At 41.5% G+C, this 24,987-nt stretch overlaps 1 non-coding gene across 1 annotated transcript; it reads left to right on the top strand.

The window, feature by feature from the left end:
- The first annotated feature begins 22,629 nt into the window (after positions 1-22,629).
- LOC128650516 (U1 spliceosomal RNA) lies at positions 22,630-22,792 on the top strand. The gene has a single exon (XR_008400812.1). It is a non-coding gene; the product is annotated as a U1 spliceosomal RNA (small nuclear RNA).
- The last annotated feature ends 2,195 nt before the right edge of the window (positions 22,793-24,987 follow it).

Here is a 24,987-nt window from a genome sequence, read left to right as displayed (position 1 = left end):
TCTACCATAAAAGAAAGACATATCCCTTCTCTTTGCCATGGTTTCAGAGGAAAAGTCCTGAAACATCAACAGCTTATGTTGGCCTAAAGTGAAAGGGTTACATTTCCTGTAATGTCGGAGATATAGCATTTTATCCTGAAAGTTCACAAATTTAAAGATCACAGGCCTAGGTCTCTGGGACTCACTATGCTCACGACGCTGACCTATCCTGTGAACTCTTTCAATCTGGAAGGGGGTAGCAGGAGCTGGAATCTGCAGAGCCTGAGGTAATGTAGATGTGACAAAGGTCATTAGATCCTGAAACTCAGGGGTTTCGGGAAGCCCAATCACTTTTAAATTATTACGCCTTGAGCGGTCCTCAAGGTCCTCGATCTTTGCTTGTAAAGATGTAATAGTTTTACCATAAGTATCTATAGCTGGATCCAATACATTGAACCTGTCTTCCAGGTCCGAGATTCTATTCTCAATTTCATCCATTCTGGATGAGAATTGCCTAACCTCTATAGTGAGATTAGATATCTCATTTCTAATCTCCTGTTTGATCAGGTCAAATTGGGGCATCAAAATTTTAGCTACTTCGGCTGCAAATTCTGCCATGTTATTAGAAGGGGGGTTAAAAGGCCCCTTGTCTTGAGGGGAGACTATGCTAGAATCCAGATTCCTGCTACTCCCTTTTTTTTCTTTTGATTTAGGAGGCATATTGGAAGGAGAGCCTCTTTGATGCAAATATCTGTCCATGGACTAGGCGTATTCCTAAATAGACTATAATATGTCAAGGGAGAGAGAAAAAGGAAAAAAAAAAAAAAAAAAAAAGTATTATACGTCTAACAGCGCAGGAAAGTATTCCCTGTGATAACTGTATATCAGCAATTCGTGCTTGTGTTGCTCTAACAGGGCTATCTCAAGGTGTTATCTATCGTGCAAGTAAGTCTTTAATACTTAGTGTTAATTTAACTATTATTAAAGCGGAAAAAAAAAAAAAAAAAAAAAAAAAATTACGTGGTGTTGTTTCCTTAATACATTTACCTCTATTATATATAATAGTTCCGCCTCAGAACAAACTCCATAGAGGCAAAGAACCTAGAACCAATATCTCTTAAAGTGCTTACGCTTCTGTTGTATTATTTTAACTCAAAAAAGAGTCCAACAGAGTGTGCTCCAAAGTAATAAAGTGCTTATACTTCTATTCCAAGTAACTGTTTTAATTTAATGTATCCCCTGAATCTTTTAACTTAATCTAAAGTGAAACCCTTTCTCAGCAAATTCCCTAGTTTTAAACTATATCTAAAGTGTAATCACCTAAATTCACATTTGACCCAAAGAAAACTACAGGAGGGTTCATAAAGAAAATTCAGTGTAAAACAGGTAAAAATATGTGACTAGAAAGGTTAATTCAGTTAAGATAAAACTAAGTAACGTTGAATGCAACACAACAATACAAAAAAAAAGAAAAAGAGAAAAGAAAAAAAAAAGAAGAATTGTTGTTTTAAACTTAGCACAAATGAACAAAATAAGATGGCAATGTATACCAAGTTAGATATAGCATATAAATGTCATCTTGGTAAACTCTGCAAGTACATAATACAACGTACGAACTTATATGAAAGCAGCCTGCTGGGGTATAGCACATGCAGCTTATTAGTGATGGAGTCCTTAGATATATGTTATACCCAACAGCATAGGGAGAAACTTATGTACGAGCAGGTTGCTAGAAAGCCAGAATGTAAGACTGGGGTTAAGACTGTCAGTAAAAAGGCAGCTGTTTGTATATGAACTCCAAGAAAGTCTTATGCTCCTCGTACAGTAATATGGCAATAGATAACCCACCAAGGAAAACCAAACAAATATAATGGTTCAAAAGTGTCCTTCTGCAACCAGCGGGAGCAAGCAGTTATATACAAATACAGTACCTCATCACAGGAGTCGTAAGCCTCAGCAGCGACTCTGCACACTTAACCTTTCCCAGGCTGTAGATAAACAGTTTGAGGCAGAAATCTGCCGCTTTGATGACCGGGAAGAGAGTCCCCTCCACGGCGTGGCAGTCCGCCAGCCGCCGGGGCCAATGAGTGTTACGATCCAATTAGTCGTCCCAGGGACCTTTCAGCGTATGGGCTTGTAGGAGGAGGCTTTAGCTATGCGGTAACCAGGTCCGGCGTACACGGAACTATTTGCGGCTACTTGCGGCTTCTCCTGCTGGAAAAGATGGATCCACTTGCGTTATGCCCCACTCCAGCGGCCCCGATTCTTTCCAAAGTACTCAGCTGTGTTTCCCTCTCATCCAGGGGGAGGGACACTGCTGCTTGCGATACTGGCCCATCCAGGTGAGCTAGGGAGCCGCGCCTCTTTCAGCGTGCTCAGCGTTGTCCTCAAACCTCCCGGGAACAGAAGAAGTACAACTTATTTGTATAGTACACCCAACCAGGTAGGCGATAAGACAAAACTCTGTTCACTAGGCTCCGCAATACAGCCGACTCATCTGTGGGACAGCGCTGGCACCGCTTCTGTTAATCGCCCCTCTGTTATAGGTAAGCCAGGTACCTCTTAGTCATTCGTGGGTAGATGTCCGGTAAGTAGCCGTAATAATCTGGCAGCCCTCCATACACTGGACTTTAGCAAATAATAGGTCCCAGGAAACTTTAAGCGCTTTATCCCAGGGCTACTTGTTACCACACCTGTGAGCTTATGTAGAAACGGTGTGCACTAGCCAGCGTGCACCCTTCGGCTAAAGTCCAGACTTCCCATGCAGGATCGAAATCCTAATGCCCAAGCCTATAAACGGCCAAGGGCAAAAATGCATATGTTGGTGGTGGATTAGGCCTCACCTTGAGGCGTGGGGCTTCCAAGACACCTGCAGCTACCTGCAGCTACCTGCATGCCCCTCCTCCAACAGGAAGTCCCTCCAACAGGAAGTGTAATGGGAGTTTTAATGTATTTGGCAAGAATATTCCCAATTGTTAGAGCAGCCTAATTAAAATCAAAAGAGAGATTTTCTGTTTCATTTGGGGCGCAAGGATGGAATATGTCAAAAGGTCTACAATGGCCCTACCGTGTAATAGAGGGGGGGGGGGGGGGGAAGCCCCAGATATAGAAATGAAATTTGCAGCCATTTTTGTGGACTACACCATAAAAGTGTACATGAAACCAAGGGAAGAGAGAAACAAAGCATCCTTTTTTGTTGCTTTCTGGGTTGGGTTTTTCATATGTAGAAGATGGCACAAAAAGATATATAATACTCTGCCCCACGCAGAAACACCGCCATGGTGGCATTCTAAGTTTGAAGCGTTTGTCAAAAAATACAGAATAAATACTATTCCTTTAGAAAAAATCAATAGGAAAAAAATAGAGCACAGCATACAGAGTAATGATATGATTAAAATAACAGGTCTCTCAGAAACAGAAATCAAAGAATCCTGGAGGATGATTCAGCACCCGAAACTAACAAACAAACATAAAGATTTACTATGGAAAGCAGCGCATGATGTGCTACAAATGAGAGCAAAACTGATACAAAGATACATAGGAAACAGCTCTAAATGTGTTCGGGAACAGTGTCAGAGAGAAGAAACCTCCTTACATACACTGTGGGAATGTCCTTACGCACAGAGAGTATGGAAAAAAAGCCTCCCGTGGCTAAAGACATTTGGTTTGGACACTATTAATGTTACTAATGTAATACATGCGATTAAGACACAAGAATTAGATGCTGCTAAATGGACAATATGCTGGCAGGCAATCACATGTGTTAAAGATGCACTGTTACAGGCCAGGAATAGGCTTCATATGGACAATATATATCTACTCAGTAGAGAGGCCCTAAGTAAGGCAAAAGGTATCTACAAAGAACTCTACAACCATCATAATAGATAAATAGCAAAGTTTCTTGTTTTCTCTCTTCATGCCTGTTTAGATTTATACAACTTCTAGAATTTGTAAAATGATACAGTGTGAGATGCTTCTTTTGTTTGATATGTAATGTCTTTGTTGTTTTTATACGTTTCATAAATACATTTTTCCCAGGCTCTTTGACTTGATAGTCTTACATCTGAAAAGTGTTTTTTTTTTACAACAAACATGATAATAATGGATAGAAAGAACGCAGTAGAGTTTGTGTTGGAAGGAAATTCAGAGATCGACCGATTGGGTTTTTGGGCTTTTCACCTATTGATTTTGAGTACATCTTTACAGTGGTTCCTGGGAAAGTTTATCAGGTTATATTCAGACATTTTTCAATTTTTGAAAACTGTGTTAAAAGATTTACAATGCTTAAGAAGGAAAAGAAGATACAAAATGTTAGGATTAAAGAACTGAGCAATAGAACCGCAAAAACTGTGTATGTGGCAATTTACAGCGAACATGTTGCAACAAAGGATATTGAAGTTTGGCTTAATCAATATTGCATCGTAATTGGGAGGGGAGAGAACTGTGTAGATATCGACGGAGTGAAAGATGGAGTAAAAAGGTTTAGAGTACGCCTCCAGGAGGATATGGAAACACGAGAGCTAAAACATATTCCAAATGCAATACATTTTGGGAGGTTTCATGGAGTGGTTTACTATGCAAGACAGCCAAAAACATGCAGGAAATGTGGAGATGGAGGACATTTAGCAAAGGACTGTACAACTGAAATATGTACAAAATGTAATAAAAAAGGCCACACGAGAGATGAGTGTTTGGAGCTCTCCATCTGTAATCTTTGTGGGAAAACAGGACACAGCTTTAAAGATTGTCCAGAATCTTATGCAAATAAGATGAAAGCCAGACAGACAAATCCTTTCCAAACAAGCCAAAAGGATGAAGCAACAAAAGCTACCACAGACAGGAACACACCAATGATAGCTGAGGAAAAACTCAAAGAAATTAAGGAAAATAACACCTCACAATCGCCTCAAACAGCAAGCAAACCAGAACTTCTTACAGCTGCATCAAACGAAAATAAAACTAAGGAAAATACAGTTGAAAACATAGAAACCCTTCAGTTACAGACAGCAGTACAGTGTCTACAAAAGACAAGGGGGAAGAAAACCAGACCCCCAGACCCCAGCAGCCAAACTAAAGAGGCTACTGAAAATGATTAACTCCTGATAACTTGGAAAGTGAACCAGCCTGCCTGTCATGGGGAGACAGTGAATTACCACAGGGATCCAACCAAAAACCAACACAGCTTGCATGGAGAAATAACAGTGAAGGAATATTTGCAGAATTCTCCAGTGAAGGAGAAGCAGAGGAAATTCCCAGTGATGATGAAGAGAAGGCAAAGGAGTTTGAATAAAAAAACTTCCAAAAGAAAAGAGAGAGAGGAGGAGGAGGGGAATGAGACATGCACCAAATTAGGCCATTTGGTGACCGGGAGAAGAAAAAGTGCTGGGAGGAAAAAAAGCTAATCTAAGCAGCCTCAAAAGACCCACAAGATTTACACAATGTCCTTATCTATACAGACAGTTAATGTAAGAGGAATGAACCAGAAGGTGAAGTGCTGTGCTATAATGGAGGACTGTAAAAGCTCTGATTGTGATGTGATTTTCTTACAGGAATGTGGCATTACACACTCCAGAGATTACAAAAGTTACAGAAATCTTTGGAAACAAGGACCATCTTGCTGGTCAGGCTGCAATGAGAACAGAACAGCAGGTATTGGGATACTCTTTAAAAACGAGTTCTCTATTAAAGGCATAGATGAGATTATACCAGGGCGACTTATGGGAGTAACTGTAGAATACAGGGGAATTAAAATCCACATGATAAATGTATATGCAGCCCCAGAAGTTCACTCCAAAACAGAGCTGTTAAAGACTTTGAAACTATTTGATGCAGGAAGAACCAATGTAATTGTGGCAGGAGATCTAAACTGCATATATGACCTAAAGAACAGACAAAGTGATACACCGGACAATAAAAAATTGGACAAAAGCTCTACTACTCTCATGAAACTAATGGAAGAGCTGTCCTTAACAGATGCTTTTCGAAAGATCCACCCAGATGCAGAAGGGTACACTTGGACCAATAATACAGGGAACAGAAAGTCACGGATTGACTATATACTTGTTTCAAAGGATAAATCTAGAGAAATCAGACTTGAAATTAGCATGGTTCACAGTCCACAGGAAACTGCATGCTGTGATCAAAGTGCCACTGACAGGAAAGAAAGGCAAAGGGAAAATAAATAACACTGTGTTACTCAACCCCCAAATACAGGAAAAATACAGAAAACAATATGAAAAATGGAAGACACTTCAGGATGACTTCAGCAGCAAAATTGGGTTGTGGGAAGAAATAAAAAAGAGAACGAAGGGGGCAGAGCTAACTGCTTAACTCAGAGGAAGCAGTAACGAAGAGCTCTGCATTATAATTAACAAATTCACCTAATAATTCAGTAAAAGGTCCTGATTTTATTCCTTACTTGTTAGCTTTATTTGCCATGAATTATGGAGCATTAATAATCCGAAGGACTTCTACTAAATACTGGGCTTTTCTGTCCTACCGCATAGGATCACCGTCTGGGTGATAGCCAACTCTGTGCCCGGTTGAAGTTTCTACCAGCCTGCAGCCAAGTGATTAAAACTACATGCAACATCCACTAGCCAGCAGTTCCGGAGGGTCGGGGCTCCGCACCAGAACTTCGGCTGTTGCTGCTGAGGGAGCTGTTTACGGGGTTCTGGGAGGACCTCCACTGAGTGCATCATTAAAGCCCTTAACCCCTTACCTGATTGTACGGGAGGCCCGGTTACCTTAACTTACACCAAAGCTGCATCTGATCTGGCAGCTGCCCTGCTTACAAGTCCTTACTTCCCAGGTCTTCATCCTAACTGTGGGCACCAACGTGTACCAGCTGCAGTTGAAGTGGCGCGAACGGCTGCCATCTTGCTTCCTCCCACCAGGGCTAAAGTTTGGCTGCTATCAGAGTCCCGTGAGTGGGGCCTGTTCGGCATCTGAGGGCGCAGGAGACCAGCTTTGATCAGCTCAGGGATACCGGAGGACACAGATGGAGTGCTGTTGTGAGCCCATATACTTGCCTCTGGCTCCTGGGTAAGATATACTGTGTCATGTAAAACGCACACCAACATAGGGCCCACCACATTGCCTAGCAACCTTCACATTTTACTCGCTATGTGTCAAGAAATACTACTACCCCATTAATATTTCTTACCTCAATCAGCAGCCCCCTTCTTGCATGAAAGTGAGTGCCCATCGCATATCCTCTATTGATTGCAGACTGGCTCACATAAATATCCCTTAAAAACCTGGGAAGGTGAACAGATCTTTTCCCAGACTCCTTGGGCCCTGTACAGATGACCTATTTGGGACATCCCCACATTATCAGTAATCCCACTGCCTTGCTTTAATTGGGTACTCAGCCTACTAGGTATATCTTCTGTACCAGTGAAAATAAGAAGCACTCACTTACCAGTGGACTTAACTCTGGACTTTAGATATTCCATACCAGCCTCTTGTCTTTAACCAAAGAGGACTAATCAGGAGCTCATTATTTTGTAGCATTGTATATGTGATATTGTGATTGATATAATATACACGTATTTGTGCTAATTATTTTAACTTAGCTAGTGATTTCTGAGGACACCCTGCAAGTATTGGCCTTTACTCTGGGAGCTCTGGAAGAGGGGGGCAAGGATACAACCAACGTTTCATTGGCACCACCCTTATAGTTATATAGAGCGTGCACCATTCTTGTATCCCAGTAGCTTGCTAAAGCAAACCCCCACGAGGGCAATCCCCCAAGATTCTGATCTGGATACTCTGGGGGCTAATGAGAAGAGGGTACTTGTTGCTTGGCTGCTGCGACAGCTTTTGTATCTCTGTGGCCCCAACCCAGAGTGTATTGCTACAACTATGATCATATTTATTCTGCTTATATTACTGTAATAAGTTGTGTCTGTATAATATTAGATCAACATTAAGCTAAAGTGATATTGACTGTATGCATTCACATTGTTACCAAACATAAAATTTATATTGTTCAGATTAAATATCCTGCTGCCCGGGGACCCCTAGCCAGCCCTCCCTTTGCGGTTCAACTTGTCTGAGTTGATCACTTCCCTTCTCCCTTTCCACTTCCTTCGGGTTGTATCCTCAGTCCCTGGGCCAGTGGGGGTCTGGGGTGGGGCATACTCGGTGCCTGGCTACTTTCCCTGGTGTGGGACACTGAAGGTCAGCATCATCAACCTGTGCCTGTGGCAATCTCGCTGGTATCTGCTCCCTTGTGGCGGCATTCACGGATAAACCTTAAATTGGAAGAATTCTGGTCCCCATAATGGCCACCACTATGGGGGGTAGGGATCGGGGAGGGTCACTTGGCCCCACTCTGTATACTGATGTTCAATGTTTTTTTTTTTACTGTGTATTTAATGTCAACCTGAAAGTTAACCATTCTGTGCCTGCACAGTCCTATACATCCTGCATTTACGCCCTTCTGCCTATTCATCCCTCTAAAGAAGTGTAACCGAAAATGCCTCATATTTCCAGACGGCACCCCAAAACTCCTGGGCCAGTCAAAAAAATGGTTCTAGACCATTTCACTCAACCACCCAAAGAACCTGAGGAGGACTCAAACGATGGCCTGAGTGATTCGGAGTCTCTGGGGGAGGGCTCCCAGCCTGATGCTGCCCTACCTTCCCGATCGCAATACTTCATCATGGAGGACACCTTCAAAAAAAATTTTGCACGTCAAACATGCTCCATCACAAAAGAAATACAGAGGAATCATGCTGAGCTTAGATAAGATATCTCAGAAATAGGGGATAGGGTGGACTCCCTAGAGAGAAAACAAGATGACATCACCACGGACCAGTTGAACCTCTTGGCATATTCTGAAGCTCTGTCAGACCAGCTAAGCCAGCTTAAATTCAAACTTGCTGATGTCGAAAATTAAGCCCGTAGGAATAACATCAGATTCTGAGGGATACCAGAGGACATAGCACCCACTGATCTGCAGAAATACTTAACAGAGCTCTTTGGGGACCTGCTGGGCCCTCCCGAGGGCATGACTACTACCATGGAAAGAGCTCATAGAGCTCTGCGCCCAAGATCAGTTTTGCAGGAGAAACCAAGAGATGTCATTGTCTGTTTCCATAGCTTTCTCTTTAAGGACAAGCTTATGCAGGCTGCCTTCCGCAAACCACGACTGGCAGAGAAATTCAAGGAGATCCAACTGTTGCCAGACCTATCAGCACATACGTTACTATACAGAAGAAAATACCAGCCTGTCACAGGTGCGCTTAGAAAGGCAGGCATTAAATATAGATGGGGCTACCCTGCCAAGTTGATAGTTTCTAAAGACAATCAGACGCACACAGTGTCTTCTCTGACTCAGGGGACCATCTTGCTTGTGCAATGGGGTCTTACAAATGACAGCCCACTGGAACCTGCCCCTGTCAGAGCGAAATTGAGAGCCACTGCTCCTGAATGGCCTGCCAAAGATCAGCCACTGCTCCTGAATGGCCTGCCAAAGATCAGCGGCCCAAGAGGCTGAAGACACAGCAGTCACAGGATCCTGAGGGGCCCCGCGCACATCCTCCTTGAGTTTAAGGCACAGTTGGGCATCGACTTTGTCTCCCCCCATTGAGCCTTATCGCCTCTATAAGCTCTAACAGATAGCTTTAAGGACCCAGAGGCAGCAGAGTAAGGTTTAGCCGGGTTAAGACCCCAACAGTTTTGACAAATCTATCTGTTTACAATTGAATTGTTTGAGGTTAAGTTATATTAAGGGACCGGCACGGTACAGGTTGTACGTTACTAGCCTCAATCTATCTGTTTACAATTGAATTGTTTGAGGTTAAGTTTGGTTAACTTATATTAAGGGACCGGCACGGCACAGGTTGTACGTTACTAGCCTCAATGGCGGGATGCTAATGCCGATACCATTGATGCCACTTCATTGCACTGTTATTTATAATTGTTATTTGCAATACAATGCTAATGTACCTATACATAATTCCCAGGTTGACTCCCCCAAACGGAAATCCCCATGACTTGAGCACTCTATTTTAGGAGTGGGGCCGGTATTTCTGGTCCTCTCTGTCGCTGCCCCCCCATACAGGAAGCCCACGCCAGGGTTCCACCTAGGTGGACTATTTCCACCTCATATCTCAATACAGCACCCAGAAGTGTAAACTTGTTTGTCGTTTTCCTACCACTTTTTCCTCTCTCCCCCTCCTTCCTCCCCCCCTCCATCTCCCTCCTCTTTGGCGATGGCAAGCCACATTAGATTCCTTACCCACAATGTTAGGGGCCTTAATTCTCCCTATAAGAGGAGCCTCCTGGCCCGCAAGCTTAAATTTCATAATCCAGATGTAGTATTCTTACAGGAGACTCATTGGCAGGTGGACGGCTCTCAATATTTTCACTCCTGATCCTACAAGATCCTGGAACATTCCCCTTTTAGCAAGAAGGCTAGAGGCATGGCTATATTACTGCATAAAAGAGTCGCCTATGAGCAGATATAGGTACTCATAGATCCGCAGGCCAGGTACACTATCCTGGTATGCAAACTAGATCATGTACTCCATACATTGGTCTCTATATATTTGCCCAATTCCGGTCAGCTGGCATGCCTTCGAAAGATTCTCCAAATAACTTACTAGTACAGACAGGGTAGGGTCCTGGTGGCGGACGACTTCAATATGATATGGGACCCCAAACTAGACCATAAGTCTGCAAATGTGGGAACGAGCAACCCTCAGGCTGCCCACACTTCCGCTCAGTTCCGAACTATAATGGCACACCACGGTTACTTTGATATTTAGAGGTTGTTACACTCCAGAGAAAGAGACTACACCCATTTTTCGCACCCACACAAAGTCTACTCCCGGTTGGACCATGTCTTCTGCCAGGTGAAGACCATAGATTCAGTATCTCAATCTGACATCTCCCTTAGCTCCTGGTCAGATCATGACTTGGTCACAGCAGACCTATACCCCTCCGATAGCCCCCCACCCAGAGGTAACTGGAGTCTCCCAGGACATATCCTGGTGGACATCACATTCAGGAAAGAACTGAGACGGGATATGACTGAGTTGCTTGGGCAAAATGTCAATAAACAAATCCCAGATGACGTCCTTTGGGGTGCTATTAAAGCGACAGTTAGAGGTCTTATTATTTGCAAGCAGAGCGACTTGAGAAAGCTAGCCGGACTAACACTGGCACAGGCGCACACTAAGCATAGGAATTTAGAACTTGCCAACCGTGCCTCCATTACAGCAGACGTTTCTGCACAAATTTCAGGGGTTAAGGAACATATTAATCAGCTAGAACTACGCCGCACCCAGCAAAACCTAACCAAGCTCAAACAACTGTTTTACCATAAGGGAAATAGGGCAGATACTTTGCTGGTGAATAAATTGTGACACAAACAGAGCACTTCCTGCATTCCCCAAATTCGACATAACAACAAAGTACATAAGAAACCATCTCTGATAGGCGAAAGTTTTGCAGACTTTTATTCCAAACTATATAATATAGAATCCACAGAACACCCAACACTAACTCCTACCCACAACATCAGGCAGTACCAATCCACGCTGAATCTCCCTACACTCACTGCAACACACCAAGACTCACTCACAGCTCCATTCACATTGACGGAGGTTAAACAAACAATAAAAAGCCTCAAACCCTTTAAGGCCCCGGGCCAGATGGATTCCCTGCCCAATTCTATAAGATCTATCTCTATGAGCTTTCCCCTTTCTTGCTCAGGTTCTTTGATCTCACGAGACTTGACGGTAATTTTAGGGAGGAGTTCTTACGGGCTGCCATAGTCACGCTGCCCAAACCTAATAAGGATCCTTCTCTCTGTTCCAGCTACAGACCAATCTCCCTGATCAATGTTGATGTCAAGATTTATTCTAAAATACTAGCCAATCGCATTTGCAAGTTATTGCCGAGCTTAATCAAGGCCATCCAGGCTTTATACTCAACACCGACCGCTATCGTCAGGGGCTTGGGCTTTCAATCATCCTCTTTCCGAATATCAAATGGCACCAGGCAGGGATGCCCACTATCCCCCCTTGCTGTTCGCTCTAGTGGTAGAACCGCTGGCTGCACAAATTCGACTGGACTCGACGTTGCCAGGCATTAGGTTATCAGGTACCTTACTCAAAATTGCATTATTTGCGGACGACATCACCATACTCACGGCTGACCCGGTTAGAGCCATCCCTAGACTTTTGGATATCCTAGGGGCCTTTGGGGACCTCTCCTTTTATAAACTCAATGTGTCCAAGACTGAGATATACTGGTGGGGTTACCCACAAGACTACATTCTTAAGCTTAAGGACAAATTCAATTTCAAGTGGACAAACGAGCAGGTCACTCACTTGGGCGTGAGGATATCCAATAGTGTAGTACAAATGATAAGGAAAACTACCTCCCCCTCCTATCAGAGTTACGTAACCTAAAACACACCTGGGACCACAAATCTATTTCCTGGATGGGGCGAATAGCGTCTCTTAAAATGTCTTTCCTTCCCAGACTCACTCACTTCTTTCAATGCCTTCCGATCAGAGTCCCCATGCATCTTCTGTTGTAATTTCAGAGCAAGATGACAAGGTTTATTTGGCAAGGCAAGACTCCCCGAATTGCCCATAAAACCCTCCAGTTCCCTGTACACCTGGGAGGTCTAGCCTCCCCTTCAGTTGTAAAATACTACAAAGGTGCCATGCTCACACATATTTCCCAGTGGGGAGTAACCCAATCAAGCGATAGATGGAGAGAAATTGAGCAGGCTTCTTTACCTTCTAACGTTCTCCTTAAAGATGTAATCTGGACACCACCGCACAGTTGCAGAAATTTGGGCATCCACAACATAATTATCCAAGAGTGTCTGTCTATCTGGGATAGGATACAACATTTCCAATTAATAGCCCCACACCCTTCCCCAATCACCTCAGTAGCAGGGCTGTTCACGGGACTGGTGGAAACCTATCCAAACATCTGTGCTTGTTTTGATGTTAGGCAAGTCTCAGATTTTTGGTCTAGCTCCCAATTTCTGGGAAGCTGGGGTTTCCTCCCTTCTTCTTCTCGTCCCCTCACCCCATGGGAGTCCATCTGGCGCGGGGGGCACAGGCTTGTCAGACCTCTGTCAATACACTACAATTTACTGGAAGGGACCTCACCACCTGAGCTAGCCCCGCATTTAACTAGATGGGACACTATCCTTCACACCCACACTCCTACTGACAAATGGAAGAACGCCATTCTACTGACTAAAAAAACTCTACATTGTATAAAAATGTTAGAAACATACTATAAATTTGTCTCTCACTGGTACCTCATCCCTACCCGGCTATCTAAAATGTAACCGGGAACCTCCCCCTTTTGTTGGAGGGTGTGTGGTCTCCAAGGTAACATGCTGCACATTTGGTGGGAGTGCCCCAAAATCAAGCCCCTCTGGCATAAAGGGTTTCGCACCCTTACCAGATTTGGAATTCGGGTTCCTTGTAACCCGGCCTCAGCCCTCCTTCACTTGGGTCTTCACTCCATGCCTAAGCATCAAAGCCTACTCAGTGTATACTTGCTGTCCTCCATAAAAACCAATATAGCTAGGGCATGGAAAAAAAGATTTTCCTCCTAAGTGGGAAGAGATTGTAAACACAATGACCTTTCTTTATAACATGGAAAAGGCCATATATTTTGACTTAAACAACTATGACTTGTTCGAAATGGCATGGGCTGACTGGAAAGATACATTTGAGACTCTATGGCGCCCATCTGGCATTACACAAGACACTCCCCCCACCACCCAATAGGCCACTTGACTACTCCGCATTTCAGCCTGTACAACGATATACGTTCCCCCCCCCACCCCTCCACTTCTCCCTCAATATGACTCCCCTCCCCCCCTTCTCCTCGCATTGCTCCAACCCTACTGGAGGTTCTGTATTGTGTATTAAATGATTCTCTCATCATTCACTGATATGCGACTTGAATTTTACTGCAAAATGTATGATTGTTATGGGACCACTGTGACACTTTATTGCACTTTTCAAAACACCAATTAAAAAAAAAAAAGAGAACGAAAATCTTTTTCATCCAGCAATGTAAATGGATAACATGCAGTGCAAAAAAAGCCCGTGATAGATGGCTTCGCAAACTTCAAGGTTTATATAACCTACAACAAGCTGGCTGGGATGTGGGCAAGGAAATTGAGGAATATAAATTAAAATTGGCAACATTGGAGAAGGAAAAGGCAAAAAATATAATTTTCCAAAGTAGGATCAAGAGCATGCAGGAAGATGAGAAATGTACAAGTTTCTTTTTTGAGAGAGTTGGGAAAAAGAAAACACTGTTCACAAAAATGGAAAATTCAGATGGGATTCTGGCAGAGGACACAAGTGAAATTCTTGAGGTAACTAGACTGTACTATGAGAACTTATACAAGCCTCAATACACATCAGTCACACATATAGAGGACTTTTGTACAGCGATCCAAAATTAGTTAGACAAAGAACAACAACAGAATCTAGAAAAACCTATTTCTATTAAAGAAATGGAATTAGCTATTGGACAGCTGCACTGTAATAAAAGCCCGGGTTCTGACGGACTATCAAAAGAATTCTATTCTGTCTTTTGGGAACTACTAAAATAAGATTAAAAGATGTATATCAAGGGGTGTAGCCAACGCTGGAATGGAGCGGTTGCATGCTTTCACAGCTCTGACTATCTACTACTTTTAAATTCATAATTGACTGCTCAGACCAGCCCAACTTACAATAAATAGTGTAGCCAGACCAGAGTCTTAAGGCACCTAAACAAGAAGCACAGAGGCTAGGAGACATTTGCAGTTAGCAAAGCAACGCATTTTATGTGGGGCCCTTGTACGGGCGCTCCGTGGAGCGGCCATTTTCAGGATCCTTGAGAACCTACTGCCACAATCACCTTTATCACTCACTTGGGCGGTGGGCTTGTATGGAAGTTGGCAAAACGAGGTACAGCTATAATGGAACTTTTTGGCTATACCTTTTTTGAGTCGGTACACAGCCTGCTGCGCAACCATTTCTTAAGTCTCAATAGCAGCATGGCAGCAGTATGTGGAGGAACTACAGAAGCAGACACACAGCGTATTATACAGGCAGCTCCTGGGGCTGCTCCCATTTTGAAACCTAAGGCTGAACTGATAGACTGGGAGATAACTGACACAACTCAATCTGAACTTGGGCAGGATACAACTACATCGTGGACATCTGCCACCAACCTGGCTCAGCAGCGTAAGGTGACCACAGCCGATGCAACTGCATCTGATGGGCCACAGGGACATGGAGGAGATACTGAGGTGACCGCTATGAGCTTTACCCTTCCTGCGCACCTAACAAATATTGAACGCAGCAAAGATCTCATCACAGGAGGTTCTGTAGCAGTGGCCCTGTCGGGTCTTCAACCTAGGGTAATGGACCATACAGAGACATAGCCTACAGTGACTATGTACATACAGTATACAGCGGAGGAGGCCCTAGGAGAACCACAGAGCATTAAAGTCAGCGAGTGGACCTTTTTCCTGATTGTACAACTAGACCTATCATTGGAGCCCCATGTGATGAGTGGTGATGGGCGTAGATGACCGTTACAGTTAGCCCAGAGAGTATCTCCAATCATGCGATCTGGAGTGGGGTAGATGATACACCGCCTCACTGCATTATCTCTCAATCGGATTAAAGGCTGTCAGAGAGACTATGTGTGATTGTGGCCATCCTACCACAGGTATACAAAACTAACTTACAAGTGTCCTATTCTGAGCATGAACAATAACACAACATGATGTCTCTTTACTATATGATTGGCCTGTCATGCTAAATTAAACTTTTATCATTGTATTGACTTTTCTTACTTCTGTTGCTTGTACCATGTTACCTTCCAATGCATATGCAGTCTATATCAGTCTCACATTTACAAAATGTGTGTGTGAAAAGTTTGGTATTTTGCAGGCACCTTATACTTTTCTTTTTATTATACAACCCAGCCACATATCCTAATTTGGCCCGTTTCCTCCTCAAGCCTAGTCTGTGCAGATAGTACTGTAAAGGTTTGTACCTTCTTACGTGTCACATACTTTCTTTCTTCCAGGATCAGGAGGTGACAGGCGATTTGTTAGGGGTTAGTTCTCTCTATTTGGGTTACTATAACGCCACACAGTTGTTGTCCTACAATATTATAGCCAGCATTATCTACAGCTTAGCCTTAGAATTAAGGCATTCTTGCACCTCCTGTTTACTTGTTTTGCGAGGGTGCACTGCCGGCGGCCGAGGTGGTGCACCATCTGCACCACGCATAACTACATTTTATTGCAGGAAAGTAGCTCCAATGCTTGTTAAAAAGAAGCTTAGTAATATGCTCTCTACAGCCCCACAAATAGGAGTCAAGAATAGGTACTATAGCCCATCCTTTAATCATGTAAGGTAGTTACATGTATATCTATACTCAGTCACCTCTTGTTTTATCCCCCCACCTTCTCCCCCCTCCAACCCAAGTATTCTGGAACTGACTGTGATTTTTCCGAAAATGTAATATGCGGTTTAGCCTGCAGATGCCGACACGGTGCTCCTTCCTTTTTGTATCCAATTAGAAGTAAGTGAGGGTTCCCTTATCTAACCACATATGCTGCTCCCTCTTTTATAACTATATAGTGTTAAACCTAGGAGAGGTCGCTTGTTTTATTGGGATTACTCTCTCTCCCCTATAGCCTCAAACTATTGAGGGTTAGGGCAGGTCACCTCATTATATGATAACCTAATGTTATCCCATAGATCAATACACCATTTGCCTCTAGACCTCACTCCAGTCAACTTGTGAATCTATTATAGACCCTTGTTACACAGCTCTACAATTTGCAGCTGTTCAAGTTTACTTTATCTAGTTTACCGTCTAAGCATCAAAGGATGATTCATAAAACTCCTCATGTTCCTTGCTATACTATGATGCACAGCTTTCCACCTAAGTATTTGACATGTTTTTAGTGCAGGCTGGTCCTGCTCCTTGTACAGCCTCACTCCTCATAATATCCTAACCGAGCTACCTAACTCACGTCAAATTTATTCACTGAGTGTTTTTTTTAGGTTTTAGTGTACCAGGTATAACATTGGTCCAATATGCAATTAATTCATTTTTATATATCCGCTAGTAACCCAAGTGATCATGATGCTTTGTTTTATCGAAGCTTGCTCACTTTGAGTTATGATACCACAGCTTCCCTTGCCTTTTTGGGTGACATGATTCTCTGATATATTTTGCCTATCACACTCAATTTACCACCTCCTACCTCCCCCTCCATATAATGAACCTCCTAAATTTGGAGGGTTAACTATGCGGTTCTTCTCGTCTATACCGCACCCCAACTACTTTTTTCTATGAGTAAATTACAAGTCAAACTGCAGCCTTTGAATTCACCGTAACTTACCTACATATTTCACCATATTACTCATACATAGGAAATAATTCCTCCTCTATAGTTCTTAAAATTTCTTAGGGTTCGTGAGTGGTCCCTTGTGTAATTGGAGGTTCTGATGTTATTGTGTACTATAACATTTATATTGTTCAAAACTTTTAATTGTTAAGATATCTTAATACTGTAACACCCGGCGATATGTCACTCCAAATACTTGATGTACATGATTTTAATATTGTACTTGTTGAAAACATCAATACAAATATACATTTAAAAAAAAAAAAAATATATATATATATATATATATATAATCACAAATAATAGAAAGAGATTAATAATATAACATGTGTGCATTACACACAGTGATTTCTTTGGTTATACTACTACAATAAGATGTAAGGAAAATTGGAATATATGTTTTGTCAACATTCAGATAAGTCTGTTTTAAAGATATTATATGTGTATGTTGATGTCAAAAGAAATAATAATAAAATGTACATTATGATTGCATATCCATAAATTAAAAAAAAAAAGATGTATATCAAGAAGCGTGGGAAAGAGGATTGTTAACAAAAAAAATGTATGAGGGCCAAATTGTACTAATCTACAAAAACAAGGGTTGTAAACACCAGTTAAAAAATTGGAGGCCAATAACTTTACTGAACATAGACTATAAAATCCTGACAAAAGTAATTTTTAACCGCATCCAGCAGGTAATAAAAATGGTTACACACCCAGATCAGACATGCGGAATACCTGGCAGATCCATTTCAGAGAACCTTGTCTTAATCAGGGACATATTAGAATACTGCAAGGAGAGATGCGTCCCCCTAGCACTAATGAGCTTAGACCAAGAGAAAGCTTTTGGCAGACTAAGCCACGACTATCTTTTCAAAGTTCTGGAAAAAATGAACTTTGGCCCAAACATCCGGAGATGGATTCAGACTCTCTACAGGGATTGTTTCAGCAGAGTTTTAATGAATGGTTTTCTAACAGACAGGATTGCAGTGAATAGTGGAACCTCTTGCAGCAACCAAGGAAAGAATCAATGGAATAACTGCATCTGGAAGTAACAAGCAACAAATAAAAATAAGTCTGTACATGGATGATATTACACTGTACCTTGCAAATAATAGCTCTATTACAAAAGTGTTTTGGTATGTGAATTAATTTTCTAAAGCAGCACCTGCTAAAATCATTGTGGAGAAAAGTGAAATATTTTATTTGAACTGGAGGGAACCGAAAACAGATTTTGGATTCAGAATACAGACTGACAACAGAGAGGGCATGCCAAAATTTAGGAAAAATAGAAAAGTCGAAAGCTAATAATGACCAGAAAGATCTTAATAGTTAAATGTGAAGTAATGGGAGTTTTAATGTATTTGGCAAGAATATTCCCAATTGTTAGAGCAGCCATTTTTGTGGACTTCACCATAAAAGTGTACATGAAACCAAGGGAAGAGAGAAACAAAGCATCCTTTTTTGTTGCTTTCTGGGTTGGGTTTTTCATATGTAGAAGATGGCACAAAAAGATATATAATACTCTGCCCCACGCAGAAACACCGCCATGGTGGTACTCTAAGTTTGAAGCGTTTGTAAAAAATACAGAATAAATACTATTCCTTTAGAAAATATCAATAGGAAACAAATAGAGCACAGCATACAGAGTAATGATATGATTAAAATAACAGGTCTCTCAGAAACAGAAATCAAAGAATCCTGGAGGATGATTCAGCACCCTAAACTAACAAATAAACATAAAGATTTAATATGGAAAGCAGCGCATGATGTGCTACCACTGAGAGCAAAACGGATACAAAGATACATAGGAAACAGCTCTAAATGTGTTCGGGAACAGTGTCAGAGAGCAGAAACCTCCTTACATACACTGTGGGAATGTTCTTACGCACAGAGAGTATGGAAAAGAAGCCTCCCGTGGCTAAAGACATTTGGTCTGGACACTATTAATGTTAAAAATGTAATACATGGGATTAAGACACAAGAATTAGATGCTGCTAAATGGACAATATGCTGGCAGGCAATCACATGTGTTAAGGATGCACTGTTACAGGCCAGGAATAGGCTTCATATGGATAATATATATCTACTCAGTAGAGAGGCCCTAAGTAAGGCAAAAGGTATCTACAAAGAACTCTACAACCATCATAATAGATAAATAGCAAAGTTTCTTGTTTTCTCTCTTCATGCCTGTTTAAATTTATACAACTTCTAGAATTTGTAAAATGATATAGGGGCCTATCTATCAAGCTCCGAACGGGGGGCCCGTGTTTCTAGCGAGTCTTCAGACTCGCCAGAAACACAAGTTATGAAGCAGCAGTCTAAAGACCGCTGCTCCATAACCCTGTCCATCTGCTCTGATGAGGCGGACAGGAATCGCTACAATTCAACCCGATCGAGTACGATTGGGTTGATTGACACCCCCCTGCGCCAATCACAAGAGGCATATATGTGCAGCCACCAGTCAGCAGCTAGTTCCCAGCAGTGCATTGCTGCTCCCGAGCCTACCTAGGTATGCTTTTCAACAAAGTTTTGATTCATGAAAAGTTCTGTGTTTGGAAATTAGGAAAACAAAAATAAAATAAATCCCCCTTAGACGTAGGACAATCTCTCAAGGTGTCCAAATTATTGGAGTGAGAATCGTTCTTTCACCTGGTTCAGTTGCTTGTGACATAGAAACTGTGTTACTTGCAGAGGGCTTGATAACAAATGCTAAGTTGCTTAACCCCTTAGTGACCACAGCACTTTTCCATTTTCTGTCCGTTTGGGACCAAGGCTATTTTTACATTTCTGCAGTGTTAGTGTTTAGCTGTAATTTCCTCTTACTCATTTACTGTACCCACACATATTATATACCGTTTTTCTCGCCATTAAACAGACTTTCTAAAGATACCATTATTTTCATCATATCTTATAATTTACTAAAAAAAAATATAAAATATGAGAAAAAGGAAAAAAACACACTTTTTCTAACTTTGACCCCCAAAATCTGTTACACATCTACAATCACCAAAAAAAACACCCATGCTAAATAGTTTCTAAATTTTGTTCTGAGTTTAGAAATACCCAATGGTTACATGTTCTTTGCTTTTTTTGTAAGTTATAGGGCAATAAGTACAAGTAGCACTTTGCTATTTCCAAACCACTTTTTTTCAAAACACTGATATCTTTCAGGAATCCCTAAATATCCCTTGACATGTATATATTTATTTAGAAGACATCCCAAAGTATTGATCTAGACCCATTTTGGTATATTTTATGCCACCATTTCACTGCCAAATGTGATCAAATAAAAAAAAAAAACGTTCACTTTTCACAAAATTTTTCACAAACTTTAGGTTTCTCACTGAAATTATGTGAAATTATGCTTCTCTGGGATCCCCTTTGTTCAGAAATAGCAGATTTGTATGGCTTTGGCGTTGCTTTTTGGTAATTAGAAGGCCGCTAAATGTGCACCACATGTGTATTATGCCCATCAGTGAAAGGGTTAATTAGGGAGCATGTAGGGAGCTTGTAGGGTTAATTTTATCTTTAGTGTAGTATAGTAGACAACCCAAAGTATTGATCTAGGCCCATTTTGGTATATTTCATGCCAGCATTTCACCGCCAAATGCGATCAAATACAGTACAAAAAAACGTTAATTTTTTCAAAATTTGTATTTTTCTCACTGAAATTATTTACAAACAGCTTGTGCAATTATGGAACAAATGGTTGTAAAGGATTCTCTGGGATCTTCTTTGTTCAGAAATAGCAGACATATATGGCCGCTAAATTTTGGTATATTTCATGCCACCATTTCACTGCCAAATGCAATCAAATAAAAAAAATGTCACACATTTTTTCACAAACTTTAGGTTTCTCACTGAAATTATTTACAAACAGCTTGTGCAATTATGGCACAAATGGTTGTAAATGCTTCTCTGGGATCCCCTTTGTTCAGAAATAGAAGACATATATGGCTTTGGCGTTGCTTTTTGGTAATTAGAAGGCCGCTAAATGCCGTTGCGCACCACACATGTATTATGCCCAGGAGTGAAGGGGTTAATTAGGGAGCTTGCAGGGTTAATTTTAGCTTTAGTTTAGAGATCAGCCTCCCACCTGACGACCCTCTGATCCCTCCCAAACAGCTCTCTTCCCTCCCCCACCCCACAATTGTCCCCGGCAGAAAGTCTGAGAGTACTAAAATAAAAGTTTTTTGTTGTTGTTTTTTTAAAAAATAAAAAAATAAACCTTATTCTGCTGTGTAGGATCCCCCCTTAGCCCCTAAACTCCCTGATCTCCCCCCAAACAGCTCTCTAACCCCACCTCTGCTTTATTGTGGCCATATTGGCAGCTGTCTGCCAGTACCCAGTTTGCAATCACATATGTTTTTTTATTTAAAACAAAACTATTTTCTGTAGTGTAGTTCCCCACCCCCAACACCCAACCCCACTCCCTCTCCGAGATCGATTAATTTTGTTTATTCCCACCCTCTCTCCCACTGAGTCTCACCATGTCTCTGTTCCATAGTGTAGGGACCCCACGCACATACCCGCACGCGATCCCGCCCCCCATCTCCACCGATGGCCGACCACCCACCTCCCTGGATAAGCTCCCACCCACCAACGAACACGGCCATTGATGTACGATGCACAGAGGGCCACAGAGTGTCTCTCGCTGCATCGGACTGCTCAAAACTGTTCAATATTGAGGCATCACTGCAATAACAATCAGAAATGCTTCCAGCGCTTTCAAAGACCAACAATGTACGGGGTACATCCTTGGTCATAACTGCATTTTTTTGCAGGACGTACCCCATATGTTGTTGTTCATTAAGGGATTAAATACCATCTGTACCACCACAGTGCTGAAGCTGATGTTGTGTAGCTATAATGGCAGTGATACCCTATGACATGTCTATTCGGCTCAGTTCTTTTGCAGCAAGGAGACGAATGAAAATGCTTGTGAACTGACAGCAGGCTGCCTTTGTGACATCATCACATGCAAATTAGTTTGCTGCAATGTATCCTGGGAGTGCAGTTTCTTGAATGCATGGTTCAATTAAAGTATTTTTTTGTTTGTTTTTTTCATAGTGAAAGATTCTGTGGGCTTGCTTGATCCACTTTAGCCAGGAGGAAGCATTGGAATTTATTTATTTATGGTCAATTGTGCGGAAGAACAAAAGCTCCCTTATGTTTAGCAAGAAGCACTGGAGCAGCAGTCCTCTCAATTGTCATTACAACTCATACTTACCTGGCAGGGGAGATACCATGATCATGAAGGTGGTTCTCCCAGGGTGAGGCTCATCCATTGCACTTCGGGTGTGCTGACCCCTGTAATTTCCCCAAATGTGGGAACTTGACTGCATAATTTGTGGTAGTGGGGGACTGCGTTCGCGCTTTCCCCTGACTTTTACTGTAAATAATAGATTTCTTAGTCTGCTACTTTACACAACAACTTACTTTACACCAAGTCAACAATACTTATTTAACATGACATTATTACAACTTGCTAAAGTAATATATTATGATCAAATAGATCAAGAACAATTTATAAACTTTATAATGCTCTGCATTTCTCTTGTCCTGACTGTTATTTTTCTCGGCTTGTTATATGTTCCTTTAATATGCTCTGTGCATATTTCTTTGACAGCTTTTTTTTCACAACTGTTTTTTGAAGGCACAGTTGAGAGATCATTGACAGCGCTGCAGCATCCAAGCTAAACCCATTGTCTGATTAACGGGACAATACACACACCTTGTAATTACAAGACATTCCTGTTGTGTTGCTATAGAAGGGCAAATGTCTGTTCAGCTTTTGCAGCAATGAGACGGGTGATAATGCTTGTGAAGAAACAGCAGGCTGCCTTTGTGACATCATCACATGCAAATAGATATGCTGCAATGTATCCTGGGAGTGCTGGTTCTTGATTAGAGTTTGAATGCACAGTTCAATAAAATGGATTCTTTTTTCATAGTGAAAGATTCAGAGGGCTTGTCTGATCTATTTTAGCCAGTATTTGAATGAATGTATTTATCTCTCGTAGCGCTGGAGCAGTGGCCCAGTGTATTGACATTAAATCTCATACTCCAATCTCATACTCCTACCGTGTAATAGAGGGGGGAGGGGAAGAGTTTTAACACTGCTGATTTGCATTCTCAATTCCTTGGATATCTTATTATATCCCTTTCCTGTTTTATACAGTTCAACTACCTTTATCCCACAGATCTTTTGACAATTATTTTTCTTTCCCCATGACTCAGAATCCAGAAACATTAGTGCAGCACTGGATGAAAGATGCAAGGGTCTGTCAGGAGTCCAGAAATTCATTGACCTTTTATACACAGATTTATTACTAGAACAGATCACAGGTGAGAATGGTTACCTTTAATAGCCATTCAAACCCCTTTTGTGTTAACTTGTGTGCATGTTATCAGGCCAAAATCACCAGGGTATGTAAACTTTTGATCAGGGTCATTTGGGTAGTTTCTGTTGTCATTATGATTTAAAAAGAGTAAACACAGTTGATTGATAATAAATAGCTTCAGCCAAACACTAACCATGAGTGAAAGAAAGTTTTTTTGTGTTATAATTCATATTCTCTGAAAAATGGCCAAGAAATCATAAATTCTGCCAGGGTATGTACACAACTGTAAATGTAGAGAAATCAGACTTGAAATTAGCATGGTTCACAGATCACAGGAAACTGCATGCTGTAATCAAAGTGCCACTGACAGTAAACAAAGGCAAAGGGACATGGAAAATAAATAACACTGTGTTACTCAACCCCCAAATACAGGAAAAATACAGAAAACAATATGAAAAATAGAAGACACTTCAGGATGACTTCAGCAGCAAAAGTGAGGGGTGGGAAGAAATTAAAAAGAGAACGAAAATCTATTTCATTCAGCAATGTAAATGGATAACAAGCAGTGCAAAAAAAGCCTGTGATAGATGGCTTTGCAAACTTCAGGGTTTATATAACCTACAACAAGCTGGCTGGGATGTGGGCAAGGAAATTGAGGAATATAAATTAAAAGTGGCAACACTGGAGAAGGAAAAGACAAAAAAAGATAATTTTTCAAAGTAGGATCAAGACCCTGGAGGAAGATGAGAAATGTACAAGTTTCTTTTTTGAGAGAGTTGGGAAAAAGAAAACACTGTTCACAAAAATGGAAAGTTCAGATGAGATTCTGGTAGAGGACACAAGCGAAATACTTCAGGTAACTAGACTGTACTATGAGAACTTATACAAGCCTCAATACACATCAGACACAGATATAGAGGACTTTTGTGCAGCGATCCAAAATGAGTTAGACAAAGAACAACAACAGAATCTAGAAGAACCTAATTCTATTAAAGAAATGGAATTAGCTATTGGACAGCTGCACTGTAATAAAAGCCCGGGTTCTGACGGACTATCAAAATAATTCTAATCTGTCTTTTGGGAACTATTAAAAGAAGATTTAAAAGATGTATATCAGGAAGTGCTCTAAAGAGGATTGTTAACAAAAACAATGTATGAGGGCCAGATTGTACTAATCTACAAAAACAAGGGTTGTAAACACGGACTATAAAATCCTGACAAAAGTAATTTTTTATT

This window comes from Bombina bombina, chromosome 2, assembly GCF_027579735.1.
Source record: "Bombina bombina isolate aBomBom1 chromosome 2, aBomBom1.pri, whole genome shotgun sequence".
Classification (NCBI taxonomy): domain Eukaryota; kingdom Metazoa; phylum Chordata; class Amphibia; order Anura; family Bombinatoridae; genus Bombina; species Bombina bombina.
Note: the sequence above shows the minus strand (reverse complement) of the source record. Positions and strands in the feature narration are given on the sequence as shown.